The sequence below is a fragment of the Rattus rattus genome, chromosome 11, assembly GCF_011064425.1.
Source record: "Rattus rattus isolate New Zealand chromosome 11, Rrattus_CSIRO_v1, whole genome shotgun sequence".
Taxonomy (NCBI): Eukaryota; Metazoa; Chordata; class Mammalia; order Rodentia; family Muridae; genus Rattus; species Rattus rattus.
The window spans coordinates 37,884,008-37,902,075 of NC_046164.1; positions in this window are offsets into that span (position 1 = coordinate 37,884,008).

The following is an 18,068-nucleotide window of genomic DNA, read 5'->3' on the forward strand; positions in this document are numbered from 1 at the left end:
AGAAATGGCCAACTCAGTTGGGACATGTTTGCTGAAGTAAATTGGTAGTTCCCTAAATACAGCATTTAATCTTAAATACCCTGTGATTAACTTAAAGCTCAGTGGACTATAAACTAGAAATCTAAAATTTCTCCAAGTTTAAGACTTAGCCGCAACAGATTGCAAAATTTTCAATACACAAATCATTCTTAGGTATGTGAGAAATATTCCTAATTTCTAATAAGGCTGCTCAATGAAGCATATTCTTACATCATAGCCACTGATTTGTGATGATATTTTGAAGATATAATATTCTATTGGGAAAAGATCTTTCCCAATCCTACAACAGATAGAGGGCTTATATCCAAAATATACAAAGAACTCAAGAAATTAGACCACAGGGAGAAAAATAACCCTATTAAAAAATGGGGTTCAGAGCTAAACAAAGAATTCACAGCTGAGGAATGCCGAATGACTGAGAAACACCTAAAGAAATGTTCAACATCTTTAGTCATAAGGGAAATGCAAATCAAAACAACCCTGAGATTTCACCTCATACCAGTGAGAATGGCTAAGATCAAAAACTCAGGTGACAGCAAATGCTGGCTAGGATTTGGAGAAAGAGGAACTCCTCTATTGTTGGTGGGATTGCAGACTGGTACAACCATTCTGGAAATGAGTCTGGAGGTTCCTCAGAAAATTGGACATTGAACTACCTGAGGATCCAGCTATACCTCTCTTGGGCATATACCCAAAAGATGCCCCAACATATAAAAAAGACACGTGCTCCACTATGTTCATAGCAGCCTTATTTATAATAGCCAGAAGCTGGAAAGAACCCAGATGCCCTTCAACAGAGGAATGGATACAGAAAATGTGGTACATTTCCACAATGGAATATTACTCAGCTATCAAAAACACTGACTTTTTGAAATTCATAGGCAAATGGATGGAATTGGAAAATATCATCCTGAATGAGGTAACCCAATCACAGAAAAACACACATGGTATGCACTCATTGATAAGTGGCTATTAGCCCAAATGCTTGAATTGCCCTAGATGCACAGAACACATGAAACTCATGAGGGATCACCAAAATGCGAATGCTTCACTCCTTCTTCAAGATTTTTTTTCAGAGCTGGGAACCGAACCCACGGCCTTGCGCTTGCTAGGCAAGCGCTCTACCACTGACCTAAATCCCCAACCCCTATGCTCCTTCTTTAAAAGGGGAATAAGAATATCCTTGGCAGGGAATAGGGAGGCAAAGTTTACAACAGAGGCAGAAGGAACACTCATTCAGAGCCTGCCCCACATGTGGCCCATACTTATACAGCCACCCAATTAGATAAGATGGATGAAGCAATGAAGTGCAGGCCGACAGGAACTGGATGTAGATCTCTCCTGAGAGACACAGCCAGAATACAGCAAATACAGAGGCTAATGCCAGCAGCAAACCACTGAAGTGGGAACCGGACCCCCATTGAAGGAATCAGAGAAAGAACTGGAAGAGCTTGAAGGGGCTCAAGACCCCATATGAACAACAATGCCAAACAACCAGAGCTTCCAGAGACTAAGTCACTACCCAAAGACTATACATGGATTGACCCTGGGCTCCAACGTCATAGGTAGCAATGAATATCCTAGTAAGAGCACCAGTGGAAGGGGAAGCCCTTGGTCCTGCCAAGACTGAACCCCCAGTGAACGTGATTGTTGGGGGAAGGGCGGTAATTTGGGGAGAATGGGGAGGGGAACACCCATATAGAAGGGGAGAGAGAGGGATTAGGGGGATGTTGGCCCGGAAACCGGGAAGGGGGAATAACCATCGAAATGTAAATAAGAAATACTCAAGTTAATAAAGATAAAAAAAATTCTTTCATATAATATAAGAAACAAACTAGGAAGTTCAGAGAAATGATAAATCAATCATTCTGTTTTCTTACAAAGAGATTGGTTAGTTAGAAGACTGGCATTGGTCTAAACACTCTTCGCATGTACCAAACATACATGTGGCCCTACACGGCAGAATGATTAAGAAGAATTCCCAGATCTGGGATTCACAGGGATACATTTGGTATAGTACAAAACAGATGGGAGCAAATCCAGAATAAGATCGGATGGAAGAACTATAGACTTAATATTCAGTATTTAAAACACATCAGAAGATATCTTAGGTTTAACTCACAGTTGATTTCAATTAACATTAACAATCCTAGTGAAATAGTTAGTTTATACTTAAGTGTCTTGCCCAGCGTTTGGTTTCATAATTCCCTCATCTTACAATTGCATTCTGTGCTTCCTTAGATAGTGTGGAATCTTCATACAGCAGCCTCGTCTGTCATCTCCTCAGAAGTGAGGCCGTCGTGCCTCTGATCAACACATGGAAGAAGTTAACGTTTTCTTTTATATGTATGGGTATTTCCCCTAAATAGGCGTCAGCGCATCACATGCCTGCCTGGTGCCTGCAGGGGACAGAAAAGAGCATTGGGTCTCCTGTAACTGGCATTACATACAGTTGTGAGTCATCACATAGACGCTGCAATTTAAACCCGGATTCTCTGGATGAGCGGCCAGTGCTCTTAATCACTGAGCCATTTCACCAGCCCCAGGAGTTAATTGTTCACACTGAAAACAATGTCTGAAAACAAGGCAGCAGCCTGAAACACATTTGAGTCCTCTAGAGAGACACAAAAGCTAACTTTTTACCTAGAAAGGCATATGACCTTCTAGATTCCTGATCCTCCAAGATTATTCTTCTTTGCCTACACGTTTAAATGAAAGAAAATCAAGGTTTAACTGACCACTTTTTCCAAGGCCTATTCACAGACCTGGGATCTCCTACTCTAAAACTAATAAATGACAGTCACTTATAAAGCGAACAAAAGTTTCTTGAAATGCCAAATCTGTCCTGATTTCTGCCTCCCCTTTCCCTGCTTCCTCTGGGCTTTCATAAGACTTTCCAGATGAAAAGAAAGCTCAGTACAGCAAACACACAAAGGAGAGAGGAAAAAAATCTAATGTGACAAAACAAGAAATCTTTCAAACATACAAAGAAACAGCAAAAAGGACTTTTTTTTTCTTTTAAAGGAGAGCTTTTACCCTTTCCTTCCCCTCTACTGCCTTGGCCCACTCCACTTTCAGGCTCCATTGTGTCTATTAACCACTCTATTGTGTGCTTAGCCTTTCATCTCTGAGGCTGAACAAAGGGGGAAAGGGGATATCTTTATATTTTCTTTAATCTAATTCTAGATATGAAAGGTGATCCACTAATACTAATATTCACTGCACCTTGAGAACTAAAGACTCCTTGAACCAAATTAAAAATTGGGAATCAAAATGAAGAAAAAAGGTTGGTTCTTCTAAACTGTGAAAGTATCTAATGGCCTCTGTAAGAGGATCTCTTAGCAATTTCTTTGCTTGTAGTCATGAAAGCCATCCTACAAAATCCTTTCAGATACAGTAAAGTTCATCAGATGAACAAGGACACCGTTGCATTAAATGAAGCAGGGTCTCAATATTGTGCTTATCAGAATCTTCTCAGCATAAAAGGATCTTATCAACCTACCCACTGATAATTTAGGTCTATAAATTATTTTAATAAAATGCCTCCACGAGGGTTAAGTTTCTTCATATTCAACATGGCTTTAAAAGGGGTAAGCACAAATAAAGGGAATGCTGACGCAGTATATTTCAACTATTAGGCAAAGTTTCAAAACCTAATCAGTCTAGCCTTCATTCTTAAAGCCCCTGTGATGAGAATGCAAAATGAAAACGCAGTGGAAAGGAATATGTATTATCTCTCCACTCTCAAATCTCTTGTGTAAGACTGTGTCAAAACACATATGTCCTACCTCCTTTTTCTTAAGGTTTAATTATTTTTATTTTATGTGCATTGGTGTTTTGCCTACTAGTATGTTTGTATGCTGCCATGTGGGTACAGGGAAAGGAACCTGGGTCCTCTCAAAGAATAGCTAGGGCTCTTAATCACCAAGCCATCTCTCCAGCTCCTTGCAATGTATCTCCTGACTATACAATCTTTTGTGTAATAATGTGTCTATAATACATAAAACATATGATTATAAGAATTTATGAAGCTAGTATTTGCCATTCTGTCATTCTACAATGGTTGTAAATCACTCAAAATCATTTGTGTGATGTTTGTGTTGGGTAAAATAGTGCCATTTTTTGGTGCCACCCATTTACTGAGATCAGCATGGCCCTCAGAAAACATTTAAATCACAGAACTACTGACTAAGAACATCGACCATTTGACCATTTATGTAGGAGCTCTTCTGCATCCCAATTTAAACAAATTATTTTTAAAACGTTAGAAAATTTGCCTATTTGGCCTATTTTAAAAATTACTCTCATTTATCTAGACATAATAATCAAACATCATCATGTCTTAAAAGCACTTATGTTTAAACATCATACACAGATATGTACTGGTTGGTTGGTATATCATCAGGGAATAAGTTCAAATTAACCACATACGACATAATGAGTTTGACTATACATTAGACGAGGCCACAGTGGTCTTGATCTTTATCAAATTGTGTAATAAATATTTCATCCTTTTCATTCTATTTTATTTCATGTTATAATGCAAAGGACTTGTATTCTCTTTTCTATTCTTAGACTAGAAATGTAAGACTGCTATTTGTTCTGTTCACTGACAATGCCCCAATTTTCCTAAATAAAAAGTTTAATGAATAATTGCTTTTTTCTCTTTTACAATAATAATATTTGCTTTACAACTCATTAAGATGTTCCATACCCATCATACTTTTGTATAGACAATCTATGCATTTTTTAAAGAAGACACGAGAAAGTCATTGAATCCCATTCTGTGTTCTTTAAACTGTTCCCATCTCTCTTCATTCCAAAATCAGTGGAATCATGAATTTTCTTTGCTTGAAATAACTAAAGTCATTTTTAATGGATTCATTTCTCTGTGGATAGTAATTCTTTAAAATACTTCATGCGATGGCAATACAGTTCAAAGAATAAAGAAACTCTTGTGTAAGCCTAGCAACCTGAGGTGAAGCCCTGTAAATCATAGAGAGGTTGAAGGAAGGAACCAACTCCAAAGTTATTGCTGCTTTCTACGTGGTGTAGTGACATCAGCCTCGCTCCCCCCCCCCCACACACACACACACACACACACACACACACACACACACACACACACACACACACACACACACACCAAATAATGGTAACTAAATTGTTAAAAAGTAAAAAAATAAAAAAAATTTCAACCCTGGTTTTCAAACATATCTAACTATATTTTCACAATCAAAATCAAATGCTTAAGATATAATAATTTTATTTTTAAAATTAAAAGATTTCTTGTACCATAAAAATATGCATCTCAAACATATAAGATAATCAATTCCTACATACATGTATGTATATATGTGTATATATATATGTATAATGTTATATATGTTATATATAACTTATTTATGTATCCCTTTTACCTGAGCAGACTCCTTTGTGTCTCCCAGTCAGATGCTTCCATGGCAAATGCCTATTCTACACTCAATCGGGAATAGAATGTTTGGTTTATTCCTGAGCTTTAGAAAACAAAGATCATAAAACATGGAATCTGTGATCCAGCACCTTTCCCTCATTATTGTTTCTGTGAGATTTACCCACAGTATCTTATACAGTAATATGTTATTTTTCATTTCTATGGAAGATTGGGTCAAATAAATTTACTAGAATTATTTATTCTTCCTATTGGTGAATTATTACATTGTTGTTGGATATCAAGCTACAAATACTTCTACTACCACCACCAAAGGCTGATGTGTTGAAGCCCTAGTGTCTAGCTGGTGGCAACATTAGATAATAAGACCACTAAGTCTTTAAACGAATCAATGATTGATTGACTATTAGCTGGTGGGTAATAGTTTGAGGAAGTTGTTCTCGGAGGGCAGGTTCTTGCTTCTGTACGTTTTCAAGTTCTCTACTTACAAGTCCTTTGAATTATATTCCTTAGTTGTTTACATTTTTGTAACCAATATTAAGTCACTTATCATGCATATTACCATTTTTAACATTAAAAATTTAGGCCAGTTCAAATATCAAAAAGTAGGACAATATTTGTCATCCCCAAATATATAATTCTACTAAGCTGATTAACATAAACTGTAGGTCAAGAAACAGTATGCTGGTTAGAATACTTCAAAGTTTGCTACTGTTGTATGGGTTGTTTTAGTTGGGATTTGTAGCTATTTTTGTTGCTGTTGTTGTTGTTGTTGTAAGTACTGTTAATTTTATTGGCATATTTACAAAGTGTTACATAATAAAATGCTATTCTACTCCATCACATTGCATAAAGACTGCAGAAAGGGAGACAAAATCCACAGAAAACATCGACTTTGGTATTAGAGGTTTCTGGCTAACACATCTCCATTTCTTATGTTGATAGTCCAGAAGCAAACTGTACTCTTGAAAGTATTGAAAAATACTTCCTATTTCAACAACTAAATCTGTCACTTCTAACTCACTTCGGGTGGGAAATGAGAATCCCTGTTTTTATAAGGTTCCTTCGTCATCACCCTGAGACAGCCACCCAACAGAGACCTTGTGTTGCTTCTCCTTTGTCCTTAAAATAAATTACTAACAATGTTGTTAAAGCAATGCATTTTGTACCGTACTGGTGGTCAGAAGACTCTAATCTTATAAAACAACCAATCTGAGTTTTCCAGAAGTTTTTGGAAGAGAAAACATCATATTTGCTCTATCCTCCGGAAGCTGCTCACAGCCCTTGGCCTCTGGAAACACAACTTTGTTCCATGACGCACTTTGATATCCTCTATGACTCCCTAATTCATTACAAACTTTCAATTTTGGGAGGGTCTCCAGGATGATCTCCCCATTTGACATCCTTAACTTAATCACCCTTATTAGAATTTGACTATAAAGGGGGACATACTCTTGGCTTCAGTGACAGAGACCTGCACAACTAAGGGCCATCCAATTGATTTTGTTCGGAAAAGTTACACAAAATGTACACAAATGAACTAAGGGAGGTCCACAGACATAATCATACTACACTGCTCTATAACTGAAGAGAAAAATCAAATGTCTCTAAATATATCTGGAAAATTTGACATCTGTTTAGGACAAGAGGGAGAATGAGGGAGAGAAAGACAGCGAGGAAGAGAGAGGGGGAGGAAGAGGGGGAGGGGGAGGGAGAGGAGAAAGAAGAACAGAAAAAGGAACAGAAAATAAAGAGAAATAGGCAGTTTTAGGGAATAAAGGACTGTAAATGATATAATTAATGGAAGAAGAAAAATTACAGCTGAGAAAGAAAAGGCAATAAAATAAAAATAGACCGAATAGACATAGTGGAAGAAAATAATTGACTAAAATATTTTTTAAATTAAAAAGTAAGTAAAGTTTTGGACTCTATTTCAGTTAAAAGAAAAGAAATAAATGCCAATTGATTTGGTCACAAAAATTATAATGATTATTGCTACATAAAATATGTATCACTGATAGCACTAAATTCCTAAAGGGCTATCAGAATAACACAAAATATAAATCTTACTCTTTTATTTTTAGCACCAAAGAGATGGTTCAATGGGTAAAAGTTCTTCCATACAAGCATGAGAACTAACTGTGGAATCCCAGAACCCATCAAAATGTCCTGTCTGGCATTAGCATGTGTAATCCCAGTACTGAGGAGGGCACAGACAGACAGAACTCTAGAGATCACTGTACAGTCAGTCTAGCCAATCACACAGCTCTATGTTTGGTGAGAAATTAAGTCAATAAATAAGGCAGAAAGATAACTAAATTCTTCTGGCTTAAACACAAACATACACACACACACACACACACACATTTACATAAACACTCATGCCTTTCTGTCTAATGTAAAATCATAACTAGATTTTTATACAACACTTTATTATTTGCTAATTAACTTAATTTTTTAATATGTAAGCCAGGAAAGTAATTGCAGAGCAAGTTAGCTAAAAGTAATTTGGGACATCTTCAACAAGTAATAATATTCATTAAAATAGTGAGTACAATAAATTATTTAATATACATTATACAATATATATACAATATAATATAATATAATATAATATATGCAAAGTATACATTATAGTGTGTGTGCGCGTGTGTGCGTGTGTGTGTGTGTGTGTGTGTGTGTGTCTGCATTTGAGTGGGATGCATAGAGCACATGTGTAGATGTCAGATGACAGCTTTGTGGAGTCAGTTTTTTCTTTCTATCTTTATGTGGGCTCTAGGAATAAAACTCAGATCACCATGTTTTCACAGTAGTATTCTTCACTTCTTGAGTCATCTCACCAGACTGCTGAGTAGATTTAAATGTTCATCAAAAATGAAACAAACTATTTTTCATATTTCAGTGAACGTCAAACCAAAATCTGTCAACCCAGTAGGACATGAATAATTGTTGCAAAATGACTGATTATTTTGTGTATAAGTCACTCAAACTCCTCAAGTCCACTTCCTTTTTTAGTATATTTCTTTTAAAAAATAATAAAACCAACATCATTTTTTTCATGATTTTAATACCTAACATACTGTGATCAGGAACAAACGTGACCTCCTACATGGTAGCACTGGAAAATCCGTCATGTCTAGAATTCTAAATCCTGTGCAAGTGCATTTTATTTTTTATAAACTGCTGTATATTAAAAGCATTTTCATCAGTTTAAAAACATTTGTCATTGTTGGTAGAGCTGGTGGGATGATGAACTCAGATTCCATGCAGGCTCAGACCCAGGGCTGATGAACTTCGGGAGCACTGAAGAAGCCTGTCCTGCAGATCCAAAGCTGGAAGATCTCCATGGTACAGGGCAATAATGGGATATCTGAGAGAAGGTCCACGAGGACCTTGTATTTATACTATAGCAGAAGCCAGAGGCCTCAAACCAGACCAAGGACCCATAAGAATGATTGCAAACAGAAAAATGTGGATAAAGGGGTACACTGTGGAACACACTGTGACACATTACAGCTTCCACAATGAGATTTTTTTCTTTACAGCGGGAAATTGCAGGCACAATGGGCAGGTAAGGGGAAGAGGAAATGAGTGGGATTAGAGTGCATGCTGTAAAATTAGTAAAGAATCAAAAAAAAAAAAAAAAAACAAGAAAAACATCATACCATGTCTCAAACACTGTAAGGTCAAAGTGTAAGTTATGCCTATCAACTAGAGTTCTGTACTAGAGTCTCAACATTGATGATGACGACCAATTGTTCTATAGAATAGTTTGCCCAGGTTTTTAACATTAAAATAGCAATCAGCTAGGCATGTTGGTGTACACCTTCAATCTGAGCACTCAGAAGATACGAGCTCTGTGAGCTCAAGGCTAGCCTGGTTTATATATGGGGTTCAAGGCCAGTCAGGACTCTGTCACCAAGAAAAACAAAACACCATATTGATGTTCATGTGTTTAATATTTGTTTACAAAATGTACAGAATTTAAAAAACTGAAGACAGTTTTTAAGTGGATAGCCTTAATAATTAATAAAAACAGGAACATGATGTATTTAACTTAGGAGTGCTCAAAACAGCTGGAATTGAAGTTCAATTTCAACATTATTATGTTGATTAAATTGTTTTCTCTCAAGTTGCTCTAGGCAATTAGCAAGGGAAAAAATTTGGAGGTTAGAGAAGAAAGAAAAGTGAATTCCATCCTACTTTTCTTTCCCAGGGGCTGGAAAAAATAATTTCTCAGAAAATGAGACAGTGAAATAAATGAACTCTACTGCTTCACAGATTTTTGTCTCCTTAACCTTAGTCCTTAGCAATTAACCCTTAATAATTAAAGCCACACCACTGGTATAGAGGATGGTATTCTCTCAAGAGAGTCCTTTCCCTGTGCTTTAATGCCATCTCCTGATATGAAATAAGGCCTTTTTTGAATATGATTCTGGACCTACTAGATGCAAGGTTAGCTTTGTCTCAAGAAGGTATTAGATCATATCAAACTATTGCATAAAATTATTTCCAATTCTGAATTACCCCATGGGGAAATAAAATAAGATAAAATAAAATTGCTCCCTATGATCAATATCATTCTAAGTACCCTATTCTATCACTTAGCAGAAATTTGGCAATCTGTTAAATGACAGAGGAAACACACACAGGAAAAGAAGTAAATAAGCATTGAGATTTAAAGGGAACTGATTTCTAGCTTGTGAACAGCTAGGAAAAACTTAAGTTCATTCCCAAATGTTTAAAATTTCAAGGAAACTCAAAAGTATCCTTAATTTCTTAGCAGCCTCAAAGGGTATCCCTTGGAATTCCCTTTCTGAAGTTCACTGAACTGAGCAGAATATTTTAAGACTTCAAAGACGAATTAACTGGGTACTAAATCTATTTATATTTTAAGTTATAAATGGAAAACCTTCTATAAAAATTCTATGCAACACCAACTAAGGATAACCAATGGAATTCTTCTCATAATTATCATCAATGTATATGGTATTAAATTAAGAAAACCTGTGACAATGCTATCATTTTAATACCAGCCCTGCTCTGACAAAGCTTGGAAAATGAAGGGTTCCCAATTATTATTCATTATTCATATCCATGCTGCCCCAGATTACAGCTATCTGAAAAAATTTGTATTACAAAGATACTGTGATGGTTTGTACATGCTTGGCCCTAGGAGTGGCACTATTAGAAGGTGTGGCACTGGAAGAGAAGGTTTGGCCTTGGTAGAGTACTTGTGTTGTTGTGGGTGTGAGCTTTAAGACCTTTGTTCTGGCTGCCTGAAAGCAACCCAGAGCTAAGGTTGTCCCACAGTCCTTCTGACTCAAAACCTGCCCACAGAGAGCTGATCTCCCAGGAGCGCTCGCACTCTTAAGCCCACAGGTGGAACACCACTTTCTCTCCATTGAAATCCAAAGATAGTCTAGCTAGAAGTGCACATGGCACAGGAACCACAAAGCAGCCTGGAACGGGACACTTCCAGTCTTTATCTGGGCCTGGAGCTAAGACTATCCCACAGTTCTCAGACCCAAACCTGCCCACAGAGAATTGGTATCCCAGGAGTGCTCTCACTTCTAAGCCCACAGGTGGGACTGAAGGACCGTAGAGGCTTTCGCCAGCCTTACACCCACCCAACTCTGGTCAAGTCTAGGCCAACAGCAGGAACACTCTTGGAAAACCACAGAATGTACTGACTAATAGTCACCTGACCCTCTGGTCCCAAATAGAGTTCAAATGCATGTCATAATCTGCCCAGGCTTGCTAGTCAATAGACTCAAAGGTCAATGTGTTTCCCACAGAGAGTTGGTCTACCAGGAACACTCTCACTTCTAAACCCAAAGGTAAGACCCCACTTTTGCTCCACTGACTGTCCAAAGAGAGACCCATAAGGAGCCCTCAGGACACAGGAGCCACCGGGCCTTCCGATCTCCATCTGCACCCAAAGCTAAGACTGTCCCACAGCCCTGCAGATGCAAAACCTGCCCAAAGAGAGCTGGTCTCCCAGAAGTTCTCTCACTCCTAAGATCACAGGCTCATAGGCCAACAGGAGGGACAAGCTCCAGTCAGAGAGCGCAAGATCAACAAACATCAGAGATGACCAGATAGTGAGAGGCAAACACAGGAGCCTAAGCAACAGAAACCAAGACTTACTTGGTGATAGAGGACATTATTAAGGACACAAAAATCCCCTCAAAGAAATACAGAACAGGTAGAAACCCTTAAAGAGGAAACACAAAATTCCTTTAAAGAGTTACAGCAAAACACAACCAAACAGCTGAAGGAATTGAACAAAACCATCCAGGATCTAAACATGGAAATATAAACAATAAAGAAATCACAAAGGGCGACAACCCTGGAAATAGAAAATCTAGGAAAGAGGTCAGGAATCATAGATGCAAGCATCACCGACAGAATACAAGAGATAGAAGAAAGACTCTCAGGTGCAGAAGATACCATAGAAAACATTGACACACGAGTCAAAGAAAATGCAAAAAGGAAAAAGTTCCTAACTCCAAATATCCAGGAAATCCAGGACACAATGAGAAGATCAAATCTAAGGAAAATAGGTATAGAAGAGAGTGAAGAGTCCCAACCTAAAGGGGCCAGTAAATATCTCCAACAAAATTATAGAAGAAAACTTCCCTAACCTAAAGAAAGAGATGCCCATGATCACACAAGAAACCTACAGAATTCCAATTACCATAGATGGAGAAACCAAGATATTCCAAGTTTCCCTCTTTGTGTTAGAGTTTTCTATCCATTATCCTTTGTAGGGCTGGATTTGTGGAAAGATATTGTATAAATTTGGTTTATCCATCTATGGTAATTGAGAATTTTGCTGTATATTGTAGCCTAGGCTGGCATTTGTTTCCTGTAACTCTTTAAAGGATTTTTGTATTTCCTCTTTAAAGGCTTCTACTTGTTTACCTGTGTTCTGTATTTCTTTAAGGGAGTTATTTGTGTCCTTGAAGTCCTCCAACATCATCATGAGATGTGATTTTAAATCCGAATCTTGCTTTACTGGTGTGTTGGGATATCTAGTACTTGCTGTGGTAGGAAAACTGGGTTCTGATGATGCCAACTAGTCTTCCTTTCTGTTGCTTAGGTTCTTGTGCTTGCCTCTCCACATCTGGTTATCTCTGATGTTAGTTGGTCTTGCTGTCTCTAACTGGAGCTCGTTCCTCCTGTGGGACTGTGAACCTGTGATTTTAGGATTGAGAGCATTCCCATGAGACCAGCTATCTGTGGGCAAGTTTTTGGTCCATACTGCTGTGGGGCAACCTTATTTCTGGGTGCAGATGGAGATCATAAGAGTCCTGTCCCAGGACATCCTGTGCCCTGTGAGCTCCCAGCGAGTCTCTCCTTGGACGGTCAGTAGAGCAAAAGTGGGGTTCCATCTGTGGGCTTAAGAGTGAGAGTGCTCTTGGGAGCCCAGCTCTTTGAATGCAGGTTTTGTGTCTGGAGGGGAGTAGGACAGCCACAGGTCTGGGTGTAGATGGAGACTAGAAGGCAATTTAAATTTTTTAAGTTTTCCCTTTGTGTCTCTCGAAATTGTACATTTTGCCCCATTTCATTCTTTTTCATTTTTTTTTTAAATTTTTGTTTTGTTTCCGGTTTGCTGTTGTTTTTAGTCTCTTTGGTTTCAGTTAAGATATCAAATATGGAGTACTATTTATTTTTTGTTTGTTTGTTTGTTTTTAAGTACTATTTGCATCTAGTGCTCAAAGGATAAGACTCCAATTGTTCCTGTCTGAATTCCATCACCACATTCTCAAGGCCTGCCCTTAGTGTACTAGTTGCATGTTCCTTTGTTATGCTGTCTTAGGATACTTGTGACACTGAAATCAAACTAAGCAAATGGAAAGACAGATCATGATTGTCTCCTCAGGTTCTTTTCATACTTATATATTGTTTTAGCCACTTGTAAGGACTGTCTCACTTCTCAGTGAGTGAAATGTGAAGTTTATAAAGTTAGTGAACTTTCCCTTTTGATCTGGCTTTCCCCTGGATAACACTGCTTCATTGTTGCTGTCTTCTCCTTCTCCTTCTCCTTCTCCTTCTCCTTCTCCTTCTCCTTCTCCTTCTCCTTCTCCTTCTCCTTCTCCTTCTCCTTCTCTGTCTCCTTCTCCTTCTTTCTTCTTCTCCTCCTCCTCTTCTTCCTCTTCTTCTTTTTGTCTTCCTCCACTTTTCTTTCCTCTTTCTCTTCAAAAGCTTTAGATGAACCAAATCAACCTCATAATATTAACAACTCTGACCTTTTAATTAACATTTTACAAACAGTCATGAGCACAGTAGTGAACTTTCAAATCCAAGCACTCACAGGCTGAGGTAGAAGTGTTGACATATAGGTATTTGAATTGGATTTATTGTATCTGTCAGTTAAAGAATTAAAAGGGAGAAAAATATCACCAGTGTGACAGGTAGCAGTAGAGATATCTTGAAAACAGAAAACAAGAGCACACCAAGTAAGCAGTTGAAGGGGTGAGGACACCAAAAAAGCACAGACAGCTGTTCCACAAAGTAGAAGGGGGACTAAAAGAGCAAAATCACAGCTTCTCAATTTTGGAATTTTTAAAGAATCTTTGAAGAGTTTTCTTCCCCTAATTTAGTGTCAATTAAAAGAAAGATAGGGTTGCTGAGTGGCCTACAATGGTTGCATTAATGGACATCCTGATCCTACCCTGAAATTTTTGAGAAAATCAATCAACAAGAGCCCTACTTACAGGAGACAAGCAGACTTTTACATCAAGCTGTAAGGCTTTTGTTCAAAGTCAGGAAAGTGAGGAACAGGCCAGCCATCTTGGAAATTTGTCATTCATTCTTATTACCTAGTTTTGTCCCTTCTTCCTATCTGTCTGTCTGCCAAGGACCCTCTCTGCCTCCGATATTCTCCGGAGAATGGTAAGTTTGAGGATGTTTTGAGCTATATTGTAAGACACTGCCTCAAACAAGAAAATTTATCACAGTTTGAGATCTACAAAGAGAAGGGCTTTCCATCTTCTGTCATGCTTTGTTTTGTTTTGGTGTTTGGTTTGGTTTGATTCAGTTGTTTTAGTTGCTGTAAAGGATTACAAATGCCTAAGAAAGCATTTTTAGTAAGGTTGCTTTTATGAATGTAAATGCCCTTGCATTTGGAGCATAGATATTCAGGATTGAGAGTTCGTCTTGGTGGATTTTTCTTTTGATCAGTATGAAGTATCTTTCCTTATCTTCTTTGATAACTATTGGTAGAAAGTCTATTTTATTTGATATTACAATGGCTACTTCAGCTTGTTTCTTTGGACCATTTGCTTGGAAAATTGTTTTCTAGCCTTTTACTCTGAGGTAGTCTCTGTCTTTGTCACTGAGGTGTATTTCCTGTATGCAGCAAAATACTGGGTCCTTTTTATGTATCCAGTCTGTTAGTCTCTGTCTTTTTATTGGGAAATTGAGTCCATTGATGTTGAGAGATATTAGGGACAAAGGACTGTTGTTTTCTGTTATTTTTGTTGTTAGAGGTGGAATTATGTTTGTGTGGCTGTCTTGTTATGGGTTAGTTGAAATTAGAGTACTTCCTTTCATTTTCTAGTACGTAGTTTCGCTTCTTGTGTTGGAGTTCTCCATCTATTATCCTTTGTAGGGCAGGATTTCTGGAAAGATTTTATGTAAATTTGGTTTTATCATGGAATATCTTGGTGTCTCCATTTATATTGAGAGTTTTGCTAAATATAGTAGCCTTGGCTGGCATTTGTGTTTTCTTAGGGTCTATATGACATCTGCCGAGGATCTTCTGGCTTTCAAAGTCTCTGGTGAGAAGTCTGGTGTAATTCTGGTAGGTCTGCCTTTATATGTTACTTGACCTTTTCCCCTTACCCCTTTTAATATTCTTTGTTTTGTGTATTTGGTATTTTGACTATTATGTAACAAGAGGAATTTCTTTTCTTATCCAATCTATTTGGAGTTCTGTAGGCTTCTTGTGTGCTCATGGGCATCTCTTTCTTTAGGTTATGGATGCTTTCTCCTATAATTTTGTTGAATATATTTACTGGCCCTTTAAGGTGGGAGTCTTCACTGTCTTCTATAACTATTATCTTTAGGATTGATCTTATCATTGTGTCTTGGATTTCCTGGATGCTTTGGTTTAGGACCTTTTTGCATTTTGCATTTTCTTTGACTATTATGTCAATATTTTCTATGGTATTTTCTGCCCCTAAGATTATGTCTTCTATATCTTCTATTTTGTTGGTGGTGCTTGAATCTATGACTCCTGATCTCTTTCCTAGATTTTCTATTTGCAAGGTTTCCCTTTGTGATTTCTTTATGGTTTCTATTTCCATTTTTAAATCCTGATGTTTTCATGCAATTCCCTCAAATGTTTGGTGAATTTTTGGTAGAATTTTTTTAAGGGACTTTTGTTTTTCCTCTTTAAGGGTTTCTACCTATTTACCTTTTTCATCCTGTATTTCTTTAAGGGGTTATTCATATCCTTCTAAACATCCTCTAGCATCATTATGAGTTGTGATTTTGAATCAAAATCTTCCTTTTCTGGTATTTTGTGGTATCCAGGGCTTGCTGTGGTAGGAGAACTGGGTTCTGATGATGCCAAGTGGCCTTGGTTTCTGTTGCTTAGGTTCTTGCCCTTGCCTCTTGCCCTCTGCTTATCTCTGGTATTAGCTGTCTTATTGTCTCTGACAGTAACTTGACCCTCCTGTAAACCTGTGTGTCAGTACTCCTGGAGACCAGTTTTCTCTCAGCAGGAACTGGGTACAGAGAGCTGTGGCAGGCAGAAACTGGAAATATCCTGTCCTAGACTGCTCCCCAGTTCCTGTGTCCAGAGGGCTCCAGGTGGGTTTCTCTTGGATCAGGAATGTGAGTAGAACTGGTGGTCTCACCTGTGCTCTCAGGTGTGTCAGCACTCCTGGAGACTGGCCTTCTCCCGGTGGAATTGATGGTTCCCTTCCCTTGCAGTGCTGGGCAAATCTGAGGAGAATTGGCGCTGCTTGAGAGGAATCCCAAGAAAGCATTTTTAAGTGAATAAGCAAAGCTCTGTTCTTAATCTATCATTTAGGTCTATTTCTACTTCAATGGCCTGCTTCTTGGAAGCGTGTCTCTCCTGTATTACTTGATGCTGCCCCAGTAGGTCTGCAGCTATTTCTAGAACAAAAATCAATTCCTGTACCCATTCATCTAATGTCTTGAAGTTTCTCTTATGTCCCAACTTCTTACATTCGTTTCCTGCCAACCAATCCATGCAAAAAAACACCCTAGGTGCAAGTGTTCTTTACCAACTTTTATCTTGAAGCATTCAAAATTTCTATCTTGGCCAAGTAGAAGCAATATTTCTATGGAAATAAAACCTCCCATTCTTTCTACTTACTCATAATAAATATCTACAATTTCTTTTTAATTCAATATGCCAACAGATTCCCAAAGTCAGTGCTCACTAGAATGGCTTATATAGTTACTAAATCAACATGATTAGAAACCTTGTATTAGAAGAGAAAAAGAAATAGCTCATGAAACGCTTGGACCAGACATATAAGCATAACAAGTTATCTGCAATGGGTATTTTTCTTTAGTCATAAATGCACCTAATAAAAAGATAAAGTAACACAATAACACAATAATTTCAGCTATTGATTTAATATGATGACTGATGTTCTAAACAAAAATTACAACGCTTAACCCCTGTACTTTAATGTTTGCAAACCATGCAACATGTAGCTTGTCTTTGAGATTTAGAGCCACAGCCCATAGGCTTTGTTACAGAATGCAGCAAGGGAAGGATTTCATAAGACTGTGTACACAGACGTTATTTTCTGACCACTTAAGGAAAAAATAATACTCTTTCCAGACTAAAAGACTTCTTTTCTTTGTTCTTTAATCCCTGGCTCAACAGTATATTCTATTATTCAAGGTCAGTGACTAAGGTATGAATCCTTGTTTCTTTAGAAACAGCCACTGGTTCCTTTCTCTTTGAAAAAACAATTTTGAATCTTAACCCTGAGTACTGTAAAACGCAGAACTCATGAATTTATCAACTGAGATTAATTAAACCTCTCCTACATGCCTGAAAGTTCAGTAGGCAAAGGGACTCAAACAAAATACAAACCTACCAGGCTTTCTTCCTAGATAAAAGATAAACATTGAATAACAAACACACAAATACATGAACAGTTATGCATATTATTTACTCATTTTTTTTACATTTGTTATCTATGTGAATTGTCTTACAATCAGTGCTGATTACCATCTCTGAAAACCAGAAAAATATACCTCAGAAAACTTTTTCTTGATTTTTTTTTCTTTCTGTATAAAAAGGGCAAGCAATGGGTAGGCTAGCGCACATATAAAGCAAGGGAAGTAGTACTCTGTAGCCAGATCATGGTGATAACTGCATTAGAGAATGCCAATTTGAAGGGTGTGGCAATCTGCTAAAATATTTTAGAATGATAATAAACATTTGTACTCTAGAACATGGTATGAACCGACTAAAACAATCCCAGAAACTGAATGACTTTCAAGTCTATTCAGAAATGTGTGGACTAAAGTGGAAATATTCACATTTGGAAGTGAATTTTGTAGAATGTGGGCATGAATAGAACTCGGGGGGAACAGA